At 34.0% G+C, this 18,847-nt stretch overlaps 1 protein-coding gene across 1 annotated transcript in view; it reads left to right on the top strand.

Annotated features, from left to right (window-relative positions):
• The window catches only part of LOC146528220 (octopamine receptor beta-2R), a 113,533-nt gene that overhangs the window by 53,512 nt on the left and 41,174 nt on the right, over nt 1–18,847 (top strand). Inside the window, exon 3 of the mRNA XM_085202597.1 lies at nt 8,891–8,942. The gene's annotated coding sequence lies outside the window, so the exon portion shown is untranslated. The remainder of the gene's footprint in view (nt 1–8,890; nt 8,943–18,847) is intronic.

The following is an 18,847-nucleotide window of genomic DNA, read 5'->3' on the forward strand; positions in this document are numbered from 1 at the left end:
CAGGCTTAGTAGTTTGATATTATAGTAAGATGGTTGTAGCATTAGCTTCACACTATACACCAAGCAGACTATGTCAGCACTAGGTTCCCAGATTCCCTCTATGAGGGTACTCATATGCGCGGGATACAGTGTAACATTTAAAAAAAAATCGTTTGTTTCAAGCAAGCGAAGCCATCGCGGGCCGCTACTTATGTAATAAAGTCAGGATAATAAAATTAATAAGAATAATGTTTATAAAGCAAACATATTACAAATAGTATTTAAGCTACTTTCCCTCATAAGTATGTATTTCCATTACGATATCAAAAAAACATTACTTGATATATTATTCTCTTACTCGCAACCATTTTGTAATGTTTTATTTTTAGATTTCTAATATATAGATGATGTTCAAAAGATTGAAGGCCTATACTTAAGACATAAAAATTATATATATATTTTTAAATATATATATATATTTGAGATGCAAAATATTATTATAAAAGTAGAGCCTAGAAATAAATTTGTACAAAATGGGTCAAAATATAGTACTTAGTAAAAAGGCGAAATTAACTTATATCAGTGCATACGTAATTAAATGGATTTACCACTAACAAGTAAAAATTATAAATTTACCCAAATGGGAGCCCACAACTATTGCGTTTATATAAGATGCTATTCCACTGCGACACGACACGACGGCTTCTTTACATATGTGTCTTAAGGTTGTCTGAAAGTGATCACTAATTATAACGAATTGAATATTACCTAATGTAATAAATCTTAATGAGAATGTAATAGGCTGTGTACACAAATCCCACAATAATCATTAGTTTATCTAAACAAAGTCTGTTTCTTAATTGTATACAATGAAGTAAAATAAACAGTATCTAATAAGCAGTTGTATAAGACGAATGACTCTAATTCGAAATAACGAAAAGCTCGTAAATGGAATATAAAAAACAACAATATTTTTGAGCTTATTATTGGTTTTCAAACCGAAACAATAGTTCCTGAGATTAGCGCGTACAACTCAACAAACTCCGTTTAAAAGTGACTATAACTAGTGTATAAAAATGTTAACGTTATAAAGAGCAGTTACAAGCATTAAAAGTAGCGGTATCTCTCTCCTTATTCCGCATACATAAGAGGAGATAGAAAAAAATTGGTTTTAGTTCACTTCGTTATCCGTAACATTCGAAAAAATACCTATTAAATGGCGGCACCCATACTCCACGCTATCTTTACTTGCTAAAACGAAGAAATGAAAATGGTTCATTCCGCGAGTGGGAATCGAAGCCACAACCATCGCTTCGCCACTTTTAGAGTCAACGCTGTGCCGCTGAACCACAATGGCCTCAAATAAAATTATTATTAAATTATAATTATAGAGAAAATAGTTTGAAGCTTAAACCAATATTACTCAATATACGTTTTACTTAGCAGTGCTATTGTTTTGAAATGAAATTGGTAATTAAACGAGAGAATGTATTTTCATATTAAAATGTTCTAGGTTCCATTTAAATAAATATTGTATTTGCTGGTGGTCGACACGCCCGCTTATCTCTTTTATTTTTTTCTTTAAATAGAATAAAAATCAAACCTAGACAAAGTGCGACGTTGAGTTCTTTTGGTCTCTAAAGGTAACGACAGAAAGTAGGAAATAGAGTGTCTTGATACTAGGTTCCCTTACTTACCCTCCTAATACAGGAGTGCAAAGTTAGGGAAAAATAAACTAAAAAATCTAACGTTGAAGTCAGTCAGGAATAAAAGATATAGTGATTTACTGTAGTGATTTGTCGCTTCTGCCCTAGAATGCAGATTATGTTTATTTTTGTTTCCGCAATTTTTGGCAATTCTATTTTATTGCTCTCCTACATTCGCCAATGAACTGAAACGAGGAAAAGAGTTCTAAAAAAGATTGAGTGCTGGATTGCAGACGTTGCGATACTCAACCTAGTGTCAGAGTCTCCGTTCCCGTTCCCAAACTCACTAAGCCTTTGCGCTTATAGTTCTACGACTGGCTTCTGTTACCCATGATTGTAGATAAACAAATATGGTCATCATACCATCATAATCACCTAAATTGCCTATTTCGGTTCCCTCATTAAGTTTCGTAATCAGGACCGGGCATTTCGGATTCGCTTCCAATATCGACGTATGTCAATTGATTCGGACAAATAACCGTCATTTGTATGAAACGTCGATAAACGCTTTACAGCAGTATGATTTAATTAACTGGTTATTGTAAGCAATCAGGGCGTTATTATGGACCACATGTTTTTGTTTTGGTATTTCTTGGCTTCACGCTTTTTTTCCTTATAGCAGGATAGACATAGTCAGTCTAGTATTATGATACTCCGATACCCATTTCTCGCCGAGTACTGCAGAGAAGTGCTCAGTAGCAGAACTAAACGCCGGCGCAGCATCTTAATTAACCCAGTGATAATTTAAGACTTATGTGATTTTCTCATGGATATAATTTTCAGCAATGGACCAAACCAAAAAGAATCGTCAATAATAATCGGTTCACCCAGTGAAAAGTTCTGAGGTAACAAACCCAAAAAAAAAAACAGTCAAATTGATAATCTCATTTTCTCATAGAAATCGTTAAAAAGATAGAATAACTGTCCTAAATTTAAATCCATTTACCAAAATATAAAGCCTAGTATACGTAGCACTCTTCAGTAGATATATACGTTTCAAAACGTCTAACTGCATACTGCGCTACCGGCTACCGGCTAGTAGGTTTAATTATGTAACTCATCACATAAAGTTCCCTCATGTAACATTACAATGGAACGACCGTGTAATATGGACACAGCTGTTGCGGAAAATACTTGTAGAGGTCTTCGTTACTAAAATTGGGTGGAAATTTTCATAAATACTGGTAGTAACAGGTTTGATTTGGATATGTATGAGGAAATTAGTTGTATTTTTTTTATTTATTTGAAGTTTTTATTTAACTTGATGTGTTAGTGTAATATATACTTTCATATATTATGTGAAAAGCAACTTGACACACTTCTTAGAGTCTGATTAAGCTGAAATTTTTACCATAACTTCAGTTTTGATGACCATAAAATTGCATATAATTAATATTGTTGTTGATCTAAAATGGCCGTCGTGGCGCAACGGCATAAGGATAGAACTGTAACTGTGATGATTCTTTATTCGATCAGCACTCGAGGTAGTGAAATATTTATTAACGTTTATATTTCCATTTCTTCGCTCTGCCACTCAACATGCAATGCCTCCAGATTTCGGCAGAAAGTGGAGAACGGAGTGTCTTATAACACTAGGTTCCCTCTGCCTACCCTTCTGCGTGCGGGATACTTAATAATTGATTTTTTCTAAAATGGCCGTCGCAACCAAATTAATGACGGATCACAATTTTTTGGGGTATCAAATAGGAAAAAAATCTAGGAATCTAGTTTTTAAAAACATTATTTTAATTAATATTTTCCATTAGTTATTACTATATACACGATGGTTGCGAAATACATGTTTTATATGTATGTTTTATAATTACAATTTTTTTTTAAATTTCTTAACACTAGATTATATCTCTTATATTAGCTATTTTGCTATATAAATTAAAACTCCTTTTCACGGTAGCACACGTACATTATAATTATATTACATCATTATTATTAGAAATTATCTTCAATAAGCGAGCAATATGATGACCCTATTACACTCAATGTGTTAACTGCTGTCCAAAATTGTATCTTACCACAATTCTCTACTAAAAACTGTTCATTTCATTTTAAAACCCCCCAATAAAATAATAGCATCGAACAGCAAAAATCCATCCGCTTCAAGCTAGATTTATGAAAACAGTCGCATTGCCAAGACTCTGCAGTACGAGCCAGTGGCACATTTGAAAAAATATTCGCCAATGACGCTCAAAATAAAGATAATATTCCGGATTTTAGACACGAATTTCGAAGGTATGAATAAGTTTGTTAGAAGTCGGTTTTTTTGTTAATAATTATAACTAGTTGTCTGTATCCCGCACATAGCACGTTATTCGAGGCGACAACGTGGGAACGAAATTCCATTCCCGTAAAGATACTTCCGTTCTCCACTTCCGCCAGCTACCAGACTCTCCCACCATTTTCTGCCAAATTGTGAAGGCATTGCGTATTGAGTGACGGAAGTCAACACCATGCTTTGCCCCGGCACCAGAACAAAGTTATGAAAATATAAATTTAAATAAATATTTCATTTCCTCGAGTTGGCATCGAATCCATAACTTCATCTCATGAATATTTACTTCAAATTACTCGAACCCGGTATCATCTTCTAACTAACCACAACCCAAGCCACACCCACCCAACACAAGTACCAACATAACAAGCTAATCTATTATAATTTTAAAGCCAACCTTCACTCGCACAGCCTCCTATTATCCTTTTAGCTTTGGAACAAAATAACAAGTATGAATAATTAACGCGCCGTTTTGATCACATCGTAATTGAATAGAATCTTCGAGCGTATCGGGCAAACAAGTTAATTTACATTTGAAATGAGGTGCAAGGGTTGGGGTGTAGCGGAGTCATTTATTTTTACGTTAATGTTTTAAGTGCACGTATATAGATTGTAAGAGGCCGTCGGACACTAAGCGCGACGGTTGGGGGTTCGATTTCAACTTAAAGAAGTGAATTATGTCTCAAAATTTTGCAGTGTGGGAAACGGAAATTCTTATTAACTCTTAGGTTCCATCTAGTTACCCAGATATATTTGGGATACAAAGCGAAGCGAAAGAAATATTATAATAACGCGATTAAAACGCCTGTAAGGCTTGTTTGCAACGTCTAGCAGTTTGCCCACTGCACTTTATTTAATTGTGATTTCAAATGCAAGATAAGAAAATATAGTCTTTTATAATATAAGAAAATTTATTAATTTAAATAATATATAAATTTGTGGGTTTGATTCCCAGTCGAAGTAAAGAATTACTATCATCTCCCCGTTTTATTATTACAAAGCGCGGCGTTGAGTTCCGCCACTCAACAAGCAATGTCTGGAATCCGGGTGGAAGAGGGAGAACGGAGGTTCTCTAATCTATATTCTTTCCACCTACCCTATTATACTGAAAAAACATAAATCAACTTTTTTTAATCCACACTCTATAATTTAGACACTTGTAAAGATCGCAGATCTTATAATTTAATTAATCATTTCAGTTACCTTTCGATATGAAATTAAAATTTCGACGTAATTAATAATTGAGATATTTTATATAAACAAATAACTAATAATATCTATTTTTATGATGTTTTTTTAAGCTACAACCTGCCAAATGGGATCCCCCATGGGCAGAGGGAACCTAGTGTCAATACACTTGGAACACCCTGATATATACGAGATTAAACGTGAACCTATAAAAAAGAATATAATATTTTTTCAATCAAACGTCTACGTTAGTACGTGATGTGAATGTATTCATTTGATACCTCATATACGCGTATATGATATTCTGGTACAGTCTTTCCAATTTTCTTTTAATAAATTTATTCTTTCGAAAAAAGCTATATTTGCTTACTGACTAGAACTCTACTTATAATTATAAGTAAAAAATAAATCTAAATCAGCTTCTCTTAAAGCAAATTTATTTTCTTACTCAGTCGCTGTGCTCTGCGTGATGACGGCCTTATATAAATTTTATAAAATAGTTACTTCAACTTAAAACTTTAAAATATAACAACTTATTATATATCTTCGATTCTCCATACTAATGGATATCCATATATTTATATATTGTTAAAATCGGCACTCGACAAAGTAAATGTTTCTGGGCCGTACGTACGACATTTGAAAGAACCGTGGCGTCTGACCTGCATTCTATGCTTCAGAAGTTTTTTTTTATTAATATTTTCTTTTATTCCTTTTAGTTTATTATAAAGTTCTAAGCTTTTTATTATACAGGCTGCCGTACTCACAGATGTCAATTAACATTAAATTAATTAAAAACGATAGTTTCTCCACATCCAATCCAAATTCTCCAATTTGTGATGATAGTTTCTCCACATAACATATATAACTAAATATTTTAAAAAGGAATATAAAGATCGTAGTGACTCACCACTACGCTGTCTTGTTGATTCGACTCCTAAATTATTATCATTTTTTCACTTGGCGGTGAAAAATCATAAGCGCGACACTAGGACATTTAAAAATCAATTTGTATATTAGAGTAGCTACAATATTCTCACGGCGTTAAGTTACGAACTCAACACACTAAAACATATAATGCCAAGATACGAAATAATTAAAAAAATCAATTAGAACATTAGCAAAGCTACAATAACTCCTGCATTCACTAACATAGTTTCCTAGAGGCACAACAAAACGGCATAAACGCGACCACACCAACTACCTTCCAGTACGTACTCGTATAATCGAGGTAATTGGCAAGCAAAATTGTTTTGAGAATTATGCATGTGTAAAATTCATAGTATTGTGTGAATATAAAGGAACCTCAGGGAAACTTCGTAACCTGGTTTCAGGGAAGTGGTTGTTAGAGAATGTGTGTATGTGAATGTTAATTGTGACAATGATTTATAATAATAGTTTTCTGTGTTTAAATAATGTTGGGTTTATAATTTATATTTGGTCGTCGTGGCGCAGCACAAGCGTGTAAACGAGATGGTTGTGGTTTCGATTCTCGCTTGAGAAAATAATATATTTAATATTATCGTTTTCTCGTTCTAGTAACGAGGCAAAGCAAGCACGGCGTTGAATTCAGCGAATCAACACGCAATGCCTTAGTACTAGGTTTCCAGGTTCCCTGTGTCCTGTGACCTTCTTATGTCCGGGATACGGCGTGAAGCTAAAAGAAATCTATTTTAAAGAACACAATATACATTTTAAACTATACCTATTCTAATCAACATACTGTTTCAATGTCAGCTGTCGGCAACTTCGAAACATTTGACAAGCGTTGAAAAAGACATGAAAAATATATTTTCACGTCAACTGGACATGACTTGATATTTTTATTTAGTATACGAATATATTGACTATATAACTAACAGGGACTTGAACCCACAACCGTCGCGTGTATTTAGACTCGAGGGTCCCAGCTATAGCCCAATGAGTCATAGTTTTATACAGTTATAGAATGTAAATTATCTTCTTACGCCTTTATTATCATATAATTACTTTCGATATACGTTGAGTCATGTAATAAATATAATTTTCTAAGGTCTTTTACTATAAAAAAATCGTATTTCGTTAAGAATATTTATTTATTTATTTAGTGCTTTATTACATTAAAAAGATTTACCACCTATAATAAAAATAATATAAAAAGGAAAATACAATTTTAGTGTAAATGCACCTTATCACCACAGGTGATCTCTTCCAGGCAAACCATAAAAAAGATCAGAAGTCACAAGGAAAGTGCTTGTATTTTACAGGAAAATATAAAAATAAAAATATAATTTAATAAAACAGTACACACTTTTGTATGCATTATTGAATCTTCGAACGAACATGAAGCTACCAACCGATCTTTTTATCGTACTGACAATATTAATATTTCTTTTTTTTTTTACAGCTGTCCCACATAGCATGTTTGGGAGAGGGAACCTAATTTGCGAGTCATGATTGCTGAGAGTGGTGGTAATACTCTCTGCCGCGCTCTGTGTCCTCTCCAGAGCGATAAAAAGAAAATTATTTACTGTGCGGAGTCTGATTCGTACCGACAACATCGCATTTCAGTCTGACTCTATGATCGTGATCATGACGTCACGACGGCCTTTATAATATATAAAATGTATTTAGTAAAATTATATCTAAATATACGAATGCACGCCTTCATATGGTCAATAATAATAAAGTACGTTTCAAGTGTTGCAGCTAAATCGTATATCGATATTGTTTATGTTCATTCATACAACTGAATTCGTAATTTGGTTCCAATGATAGTAATTTCGTGTAATAATACCACATTGATTTTATCAATATAAGATAGTTAAAAATTTTACTCGGGGGACTGAATTATAATTTATTTATATTTTCATTTTTTGCTCTGGCTTAAAAGCAAAACGTGGCGTTGACTTCTGCCAATCAAAACGGAGTGTCTTAACATTAGGCTCCCTCTGTCTATCCATAAAAGATACCTTACCTTTAAAAAATATTATTTAATAATGATTGACAAACAACACACAGACGAAACTACTGGATTTAAAAAGTTGAAATTTAACATGAAGGTAGGTTAAAAAATGTAGGTATGGAGGGTAGATTAATATTAGGTAAATTCTATTTAACGTCCTAAAAATAAAGTAGCGCGCGACAACTCGTTTAAATAAAAATCGTTTATTTACAAATATAGCGTGCAATAATCGTATCTAAATCAGTTGCAAGCAATGCCAAATGCTTGTCCCTATGTCACAAGGTGCATCGGTCGCGGTGGACAAGCGCCAAGATATAAATTTTTGTGTATTTTTTTTATTCTAGCTTTCTTAGTTCTTTTTTAAAATACAATACACTTTTTATTGCAATTAATTAGTTTTTTGACCTCTTGATTTATTTCTAGATGGTGGGTACCTACTTTTACGTGCATTATAAAATGTATTATTGTTAGGCCTGCTATACTGCTTATGGGTTTGACTAAATACCTCCAGAATTCAGCAGAAAGTGGGGAACGGAAGTGTTTTAATGGGAATAAAATATTTTACTACTAGGTGCCCAGGTTCCCTCTGCCTACTCTGCTGCTCGTGCGGAATACAGCGTAATAATTACAGAAATTTCTATAAAACAAGAAATGATTTCATTAAATAGATTAGGTATAATTTTTGCATCTTTTATCTATCGTGACATTAGTTCACTCTAACTATTTAAGACGTTTTATTCTGTTGATTAATTTTGTTTAGCTAATTATATTTTTATTGTTTTACAGGTACTGAATCTGCTAACTTCGTCATAGGATATAGTCCTCATCGGAAGTTCAGGTATATATATGTTTTTACTATATGGTATTAAAATATTCAGAATTTACTAAAAAGATGTAAAGCACTGCATATAGCAGGTAAACAAAAAGCACATAGGGTATGCAGAGTGAATGTGGAATCTATTTCCTTGACTTGAAATCGAACCCACAATCTGTCACGTTTACAGTCTCACACTTGTGTCCTTGCACGACGACTGCCCTCAGGGGTAGGTATTCTTTTTAACAAAAGCTCTCTAAAACTTAAATGAAATTTCCTCTCTCTTTCACATCATGGTAGTAGCGGTTAAAAAGGTTTATTAAAGAAAAATGAAGTTAAAAACAAATCAGAGTTCCTTGGACATCACCTCGTCTGCATAAAACTTTGGAAACTTAATAAAAAGCAGGCAGTAAGGAAGCTCGGTGAATTTTAAACTTTTTACTACTTAAAAACTTTTGCGACCACCGCGGCGCAAGAGCACAAGCACTACCATCATGTTTACAGACGCTGCCATACTTCGATATAACACCACACGCTTTACTTCGAACCCTAACATCCCTCTAACTAGCCTGCTACGTGTAGGGTAGTTACAGGGATCTTAGTGTTATGACACTCAGCTGCCCATTTTTCGCTGAATTCAAGAGGCATTGCGTGTTGAGTGGCGGAACGCCGCGTTTTGCCTCGGTACCAGTGGGAACAAATAAAACGAATAAATATTCCATTTCTTCGAGTGAGAATTGAACCCACAACCTGTAGCACTTACGGCCACACGCTTGGGCCCATGGCTTCGCATTCACATTTTTGAAATTATTATTGTACAGTAACAAAAGAAAAAAATATATATTATACTAATAAATATATACATTGATTTATTTATTATAAGCTACAGTTTCGATTCCACCCATTAAGGCGCCCGAATAACTTTCTTATTCGGGCTTCCTCTATGAAATTAGTTCGAGTCGAGTAGATCTTAGCGAAATCGACTAACTTAATACGGATATAGGGAGAAATTAATTAACGTTATGTCTGGTTGGTTACCGCGTGTAAATCATTTATACTGTGTGCCTTTTAGTACAAGTGGGTAGAAATAATAATAATTATAGTAGGTGCCTTTTACAGGAATCGGAGCTCGTGATTTTGTTTAGGGATTTTTTTTCAGCTTCACGCTGTATCCCGCATCTAGCAGGGTAGGCAGAGGGAACCCCGTGCTTACTTTGTTCCCATTAAGATACTTCCGTTCCACACTTTCTGACGAATTCTCGAGGTATGAACGAGGATGAATGTCGGAACTCAAAGTCGCACTTGGCCTCGTTACCAGAGCGAGGAAATGAAAATTTTAAATATTTATTTTTCTTCAGGTGAGAACAGAACCCACAACCTATCGCGTTTCAAGTCACACGTTAAACATAAAATGTTAAATGCTATAAATAGACATTATTTTTGTAAATATTCCTGGAAGAAATTATTTTTAAACTTTTTAAATAAGACATAAAATTCCTGGTTTTATTATTATTAATATTATTACTTCACAATTTTTTCCATTTATGGAGAAAAACTGGCAGCGTGTCTGGCGCTGGAGAGATTCCTTATATTTAGGTCGTCCAGATGTTTTAGGTTGAACGAACTTAATTTTATCTGTTCCTTGTATGGATTATATAAAACAGTCACGACACATTATTAACAAACAAAAATCAATAATTATTACCCAAATATTTACATTTGATATTAAACAGAGCATACTCTCCATGTATTTATACACTTATATGTCTTATAGCATCACGCTATCCCACATACTCATATATCAGAGTAGACAGAGGGAACCTCGTCTTAGGACACTTAGTTCCCCACTTTCTGCCGAATTCTGGAGGCTTTGCATGTTTAGTGGCAGAACTCAACGCCGCGCTTTGCCTCGACGCCAGAGCGGAGAAATGGAAATATAAACGTAAATAAATATTTCACTTCCTCGCGAGGGGATCGAACCCATAACCGTCGCATTACAGTCACACCCTTGTGCCGCTGCGGCACGACGGCCTCACTTTCTGCAGAATATTCGAGACATTGCGTGTTGATTGGCGAAACTCTACGCCACGCTTTCTCTCATTACCAGAGCAAGAAAATGAAGATATTAAATATTTCAAGCCCCAAGTGGGAACCGAACCCACTGTACTCATATATTGTATTTGTATGTATGGATATATGTAACAGGTGCATAGCCTACTGGCGTCCCTGATGGACGACCTTGCTTGGACGCTTTAAATAAATGTCGCCTCTTATAAAATCGTGGCTCACGGCCAACTATTATCTGATCATATATAAACACGGAGAATATATTCTAAATTGTTATTTTCTTATTAAAAAATGAGTTCAAGCGTTTTTTTCGTAGCACTGTAGGCATAATGGATCTAGTGTTAGAACACTCCGTCGCTCACTTTCCACTCTATATTGAGTCGTTGGATGGCGGAACTCTACGCTGCATTTTGTTTTACTGGGGCGGGGAATTTAAAAGGATTAATGTCCTCGAATAGGGATCGGACCTACTACCATCGCCTTTACATTAACACTCTATCCCACTGCACCACGATGGCCTGTTTAAGTTAAAGTATTCTTTTTATTTATTTTACCGTGTTTGTTGGTGTACGTGAAATATTCAAGCTCCCACACTTTGACCCACTTCCCAAAGGGCACGATGGAACTGATATTTCGATATCAACAATAATTGTTGTTAATATAAAAGGGCGGGTTATAAGTTGTCGCTCAACCCATCTAATGTAGGTATCAAACGAAATGACTTTATTTGTAACATAAAATATAGAACACCTATAAGTTAAAGCAATATGTCCTAAGACCCCATTATGAAACTTCGAAACGATTTAGTTTGGCATGACAACACCCATTCTAGATAATGATGTTATTTTTTCATTTCGCATTCATAATGATATTAATTTCATGAGTTTACAATGTTTCGGCAAGACGCCAACAAGGGTGGAGAAAGATTTTTTTAAATGTTAGCACATTTTGTGTATCGCTGGTACAAACAAAAATATAGAAATCGAATTACGTGTGAATAACCGAATTGAGGCCACTTGTGGTGCAGTGGTACAAGCGTGCGACTGTAAATGCGACAGTGTGTGGGTTCGATTCAAACTCGAGGAAATGAATTATTCAATATTTTATGTCACGCCAAGCGTGGCATTAACTTAACGCCACTCAATACGCAATGCGCTCAAAGTTTGTCGGGAAGTCTCTTTATAAAAACGGACTGTCTTCTCTAGGTTCCCAGGTTCACTGTATCTACCATGCTATTCCAAGGTTCAAAATTCAGTAGTTTTGTCTGTGCGTCGTCTGTCAGTCACACAGTAAAGGAAGTGTGTTAGATATATACAGATAGATAACCATAATCATATGTTTCTAACATTAAAAGGCAAACTGAAGTAATATAATAGCGTATAGTTCACCTTATACGGACTTTCACTGAAAGGCATATCTTAATCATATTTTTTAATTAATATTTCGTAGCGCAGCAGTACAGCATTTGCGAGTCGTGGGTTTGATGCTTTGTGGAGGAACGCACGTTTTTTATTTCCTTACTCTGGCAACAAAACATGTACACGAAAATTACCATACAAAAGAATAAACTTCATAAGTGCCACAGAAAAAAAAGTGTCTAAACACAGTTTCTATTTTTTAATTGCCAATTAGCTAGTTAACACGCAATGACACACTGCACCAATTTTCCTCACTCACAAAGTAAATGGTAAAAACTCGGCATGCTTTTTCTACTGTAACCTGCACCTGATAGAGCATCTAATGGAACGTAGTGTTAAGACACTCCGTTTCCCCGTTTCCGTTTCACATATAATAACTAAACCCCCCGAGAGTTTACAGTCAGGCTTTCTGGCGTTATGCTTCCACGCCCTCAAAAGATATTCTAAGATTGTATAAAAACTTTCTTGAAACAGACAAAGTTTCTAGTTTATATGAAAATATATTTCTTTATCTCCAACACTGTCGCAGTCGTATTGTATAGTACTATTGCAGTGTAGTTGTCTATTTCTTATATGGAAATTGTTTTCTTTGTAGTCTTTTATTTGAGCCAACTCGTGATAGCTGTACTATATTTTATATTTATGTTCTTTTATTTCTCTTTTTATTTTAGCTCTATATAAGAAAAAAATATATATTTTTCGAACACAGATAATAATTTTTTTAATAATTTTCAGTGTTCGCCATATGTGTGTCTGTTAATATAGACTACCTATTTTAAACCCGCCTCTTAGATACAGTCTAAATAACGTTTTAATTTCTATTCGTTTTGATTTTTTTAGTTTCACGCTGTATTGCGCACTTTGAAGTGTAGGCAGAGGGAACCTGGGAACCTAGTACTAAGACATTCCATTCCTATTAAGATACTTCCGTTCTCCATTTTCTGCCAAATTCTGGAAACATTTCGTGTTGAGTGGCGGAACTCAACACCGCGCTGTGATTCGTTACCAAACCAAGAAAATAAAAATATTAAATGTTTCATTTCTTCAAACGGGAATCGAACCTACAATCTGTCACGTTTACAGTCATATACTTGTGCTCCTGCGTCAAGACTAGCCTCTACAAGATAAAAAAATCTCAAGCAAAACAAAGTATTATCACTAGTTTTAAATCGTTAACCTTGCGCTAACGTACATTTAGTTACAACCTCTGTAACATCCAGACATTGAGAACTGATGAGTGATGAGTGCTCGCTTAATGTAATAAGTATAATGATATGAGGGAGTCAGGGAATGGATATATGATTTTGCTGGAAGTGAATTTTAGTACCGACTTCGAAAGAAAGGGGGTTATCAGTTTGACTTGTGTGTATGTTTTGTTTTGTGCGTTGGATAATGTTTAGGCTGTAACGCACGTGTTAAATTTTACGCGTGTATGTTTATATGCTTGTAATTTCTCAGAAAGTAAGAGTCACACTGAAATTATTTTAGCCATGTTATGTAAAAACGCAATTCCCACTCGGGGAAATGACGTTGAGTTTACTCCGTAAAATAAATAAAAGAAATATCACAATATTTTTGTATATTTATTAGCTTGAAAGCTTCTATAAACTTCCTTCTAACAACACTTATAGAACTACTTAACCTAATTTTAAATAGAAATGTTTTATTTAAAATATAATGTCTCCAGCGCTTGGTAAGGCGAAGTGTTGGTTAAGCTTATTCAACAGACCAATAATTTATATAAAAGAAAAATTAAAGAATAAAATCATTAGCTTCTCAAAAATATAGATGGACACTACATAGATTTTATTTTGCTTTCACGCTCTATCCCGTAAACAGAAGTAATATAGTGTTAAGACAATTTCCAATTTTTGAGAAGTTGAGTGGTGGAACTCAACGCCGCGCTTTGTCTTGTTACAAAATCAAAGAAATGAAAATACTTCATTTTTCCAACTGTGATTTGAACCTATCCTCGCGTTTACAGCCAGACGGCTCCAATTAATAAAATTTTATATTTTTGTGGATAACAACAATAAATTTTATATAAAATACACTTATAAAAAACAACATAGCTATTGTAACACTATAAATCATTAATATCAATTTTTATATGCCACCGTATATTCAATTTTTACATCTTGGAAACGGTCCAGGTGGATAAGAAGTCAACTGTCGCGTGTCGGAATTATCATATTTAAGTATATATATATATTATGATATGGGTATGTCTTTAGTTATAAAAATATGTTGTTGTCAGTTCTGTCAGTAAATATAATATATTGGGGATTAGGTTTCATATGCAAAAAAGTAATGGATTTTTAATGAATGAATAATTAACGTTTAACGAAATCGAAGCAATTCATTACGATATTGAAAACGGAGAGAAGAGAGAAATATGTATTATAAATGACAATAAATCGATAACAAATATTGTTTTTTTTTATTTACGCTGTATGCCGTGATATAGTATTATAGAAGAGTAAGCAGAGGAAATCTGTGAACCTAGTGTTAAGACACTCCGTACCCATTAACATATATTCGCTCCCCACTTTCCGTCGAATTTACAAAGCATTGTATGTTAATTGGCGGAGCTCAACGCCACGATTTTGAATCGTCACTAGAGCAAATGAAAATATTTATTATTTAGAACCCTAGTGTGGGAATTGAACCCACAATCGTCGCGTTTACAGTTGCTCCTTCCTTCTTTTTATTTGAAATATAAAATTGTTCTTGTTCGTTACAAAAATATTAAATGTGAACATAATATTATTTTCATATATTATCTCTTATTTTTTTCCCTATAGGTACATGCAAAATATCATTAATAAGACTTATTAATAGATTTTTCCAACGTTTGACCGTACCCGTGAAGGTTGTAAGTGCTACACACCCCACCCCACTCACCACAATGTTTAAACTATTTTCATCTTCCTATTTTGATAGATAATCAGAGAGAGAAAATCAAAAACAGCGCGGCGTTGAGTTGCTACTACAACACACAGTCTTTAAAATTCAGCGGAAAGTTCCATCTGCTTACCCTGCTAAGCCGGATATAACAATTTTTATATTATTCTCATATATTAACACAAAGTTGGATGTACTCCAGGCATAGTTCTAAATTAGCGTATCATTTAATCCGAGTAGTAAATACTCTGAACCGTCTTTAAAAATCCCATAACTTTTGGAATGTTAATTGGTTTTATTTAAAAGTGAAGTGAAAATGGGTTATTTATTGTTGATATCTATTTTATATATTGGTGGTTTTTTGGTGTTTCCACTAAAATCTATGAACAATTTTTTTATATCAAATGCCTAGAAGTACGAATTTCTGAACTTTTGAGCATTATTCGCTCGGGAGGAAAATAATCAAAATAGTTGTAACAGTTGTTAAATTGTCAAAATAGCTTAAATGGCATATAATAAAAAAATATCTTAATAAAGTTATATTAAGTTACTAAAATATAGTAAAATATTGTTCTGGACTCCGAAAAATACGTGTGTTATTGTGTGTATACGTGTAGCTCGACACCAGGCGCTCTAAAGTCAAAGTCAAAGTCAAAATATCTTTATTCCATAAAAATGCTTAACATTCACTTGGACATGTCATAAAAGATAAAAAAAAAATGGAAAACAAAATAACCAAAAAAAATGTGCAATTTTGACTTGAAAAAAGCCCGTTCAAATGGTTGAGCTCATGAGAAGATACAGGCAAAGAAACTCATGGCTACTCTTTTTAAATGCCAACATTTGTTATAAATCACAATTAACAATTTAACTTAGAAATAGAGCAACTCATTTCCAAACATCTTTATCGCGAACATAATCTTTAACAGAGTAATAAGCTTTTTGGCAGAGCCTGTGCTTTACCACTTTTTTAAATTTGTTCAGTGATAAATTAACCACGTCGTTTGGAAGTTTGTTATAAAAGTGTATACTTTGACCTACGAATGAGTGAGACACTTTATGGAGCCTAGAGAAGGGCACAGCAAGCTTATTTTTATTTCTTAAATTATATTGATGGAGGTCACTGTTTTTATTAAATTTATTAATATTCTTATGCACATATACTAAGTTGTCGTAAATATATTGGGAGTGTAGTGTGAGGATGTTAAAGTCTTTAAATTTATTCCTTAGTGACTCCCGTGGACCCATTTTATAGACTGCTCGGACAGCCCGTTTTTGGAGCACAAAAATGGTATCTATGTCAGCGGCACTACCCCAAAGTAATAGGCCGTAAGACATAATGCTATGAAAATAGCTGAAGTATACTAAACGCGCGGTGTCAACATCGGTCAGTTGACGAATCTTGCGGACAGCATACGCTGCCGAACTAAGTCTACCAGATAAAGTTTCTATATGCGGACCCCATTGTAACTTAGCATCTAATGTTATACCTAAGAAAACAGTTTCATTAACTACTTTAAGTTCCTTATTGTTCATCAAAACCCTGGTTTCTACTTGTTGAACATTCTTAGTAAAGAACCTGATACATTTAGTTTTACTACTATTTAAAAGCAAGTTATTGGCACTAAACCAGTGCAATATCCTAGAAAGAGCATTGTTTACATCGTCAATTTCCAATTGCTGTCTATTAACCTTAAAAACTAAAGATGTATCATCTGCAAACAACACCATTTCACAGATATCTCTCATAAGGTGAGGTAAGTCATTAATGTACAAAAGGAACAAAAACGGACCCAGAATAGAGCCTTGTGGCACCCCCAATGCTACAGGTGACCCGTGTGATAGTTTCCCGTTGACATTTACCTTTTGAATCCTATCACTTAAATAAGAAGTGAGAAGATCCAAAGCAATGCCTCTTATACCATAGTGGTGTAGCTTCCTGATAAGTTGACCCCAGCATCAGATGTTGACCTTCCACGAGTGAAACCAAATTGACCTGTGTGCAGTAATTTATTTTTATTAAAATAAGTAAGAAGCTGACTGAGTATCAGCTTTTCAAAAATTTTACTAAACGTAGGTAGTACTGAAATCGGTCTGAAATTTGTGGGGTCTCGCGTACTACCTGATTTAAACAATGGAGTTATTTTACTATATTTCATCAAATCAGGAAACACTCCACAATCAATACATCTATTAAAAATTGTAACTAAATCAGGAATCAAAATATCAATTAAAGAATTTATGATATTAACTGAGACACCCCACAAGTCGGCTGTCTTTTTCATACTAATTGATTTGAAAGCTACACTAATGTCTGAATAATTTACATGACGGAAAATGAAACCATTATAAAATTCGGGAACATTGTCTTTAATTAACGATTCTGCAATAGTGGTGGAAGAACCTAAATCGTTTGTTAGACTGACTGGGAAAGTAGAGAAAAACTTTTCAAATGCAATGGCCACTTCCAAATCGGAATCAACAATGTGACCGTCAATACTAAGTTTAAAATTAGAATCTTTCACCCTAGTTCTCCCAGTCTCGGCATTAACAACCTTCCAAGTGGCTTCAATTTTATTATTACTATTTCTGATTTTTGTTTTAATAAATAAGGATTTAGCAATTTTGCAAACTCTTTTGAAAATTTTAGAGTAAGATTTTAAGTACTCTTTAAACTCTTCACCACTATTAAACTGTTTTTCATAATATAACATATACAGTGTTTCCCTACTCTTATAAATACCTGCTGTGGCCCAGTCTCCAAAGATAGGACTATCAGTAATTGTAATCTCTTTGGGAGTAAATATTGAATGAAATTTATTAATAAAAGAGTAAAAAAAAGAATTGTACAAAGAATTGGGAGGTAAAGTTATATCTAAAACTAGTAAATTAGTTAGTAAACTAACTCTCATACGTTCCAAACGACTAGCTGTGACAGGTACAACAGCAATTCTTTTCTTAGCCACCTGTTTTTTCTTACTATAGAATTCTACTAGCTGACCAGAGTGGTCAGAATCCAATTTATTAATAATGCTTTTGTAGCATGGAATAATGTCAGTAAATATGTTATCTATACAAGTACTAGTCGTAGGAGTTATTCTGGTTGGCTCCATAAATAAATTAAGTAAATTGTGTGACTTAAAAAGACTTAATAAATTAATGGTGGGACTAAAACTTTCCAAAATATTAACATTAAAGTCCCCACACACTAACAAAGGCTTACCCGACTTGGTAAGTTTGCTTAAGGCCTCATCCATTATTTCTAAAAATAATTTTAAATTGGCGGAGGGAGGTCTGTATACACATATAACAATGAATTGCTCTAATTGAACACACGCTAATTCGATAGAACATTCTACAGAAAGGGACACAATATCTTTCCGTTCCTTGAACTTAAGGTTCTTGTTTAATATTATAAGCGACCCCCCGTGTATTGTGTTGATTCTGCAGAATGAGCTTCCTACCCGGTGGTTTCTGAAATTAAACATGAGCTGGTTCACCTTTAACCAATGTTCAGTAATACACAAAATACTAATTTCC

The sequence above is a fragment of the Heliconius melpomene genome, chromosome 19 (genome assembly GCF_056956725.1).
Source record: "Heliconius melpomene rosina isolate 202511_hmr_F chromosome 19, ASM5695672v1, whole genome shotgun sequence".
NCBI lineage: Eukaryota > Metazoa > Arthropoda > Insecta > Lepidoptera > Nymphalidae > Heliconius > Heliconius melpomene.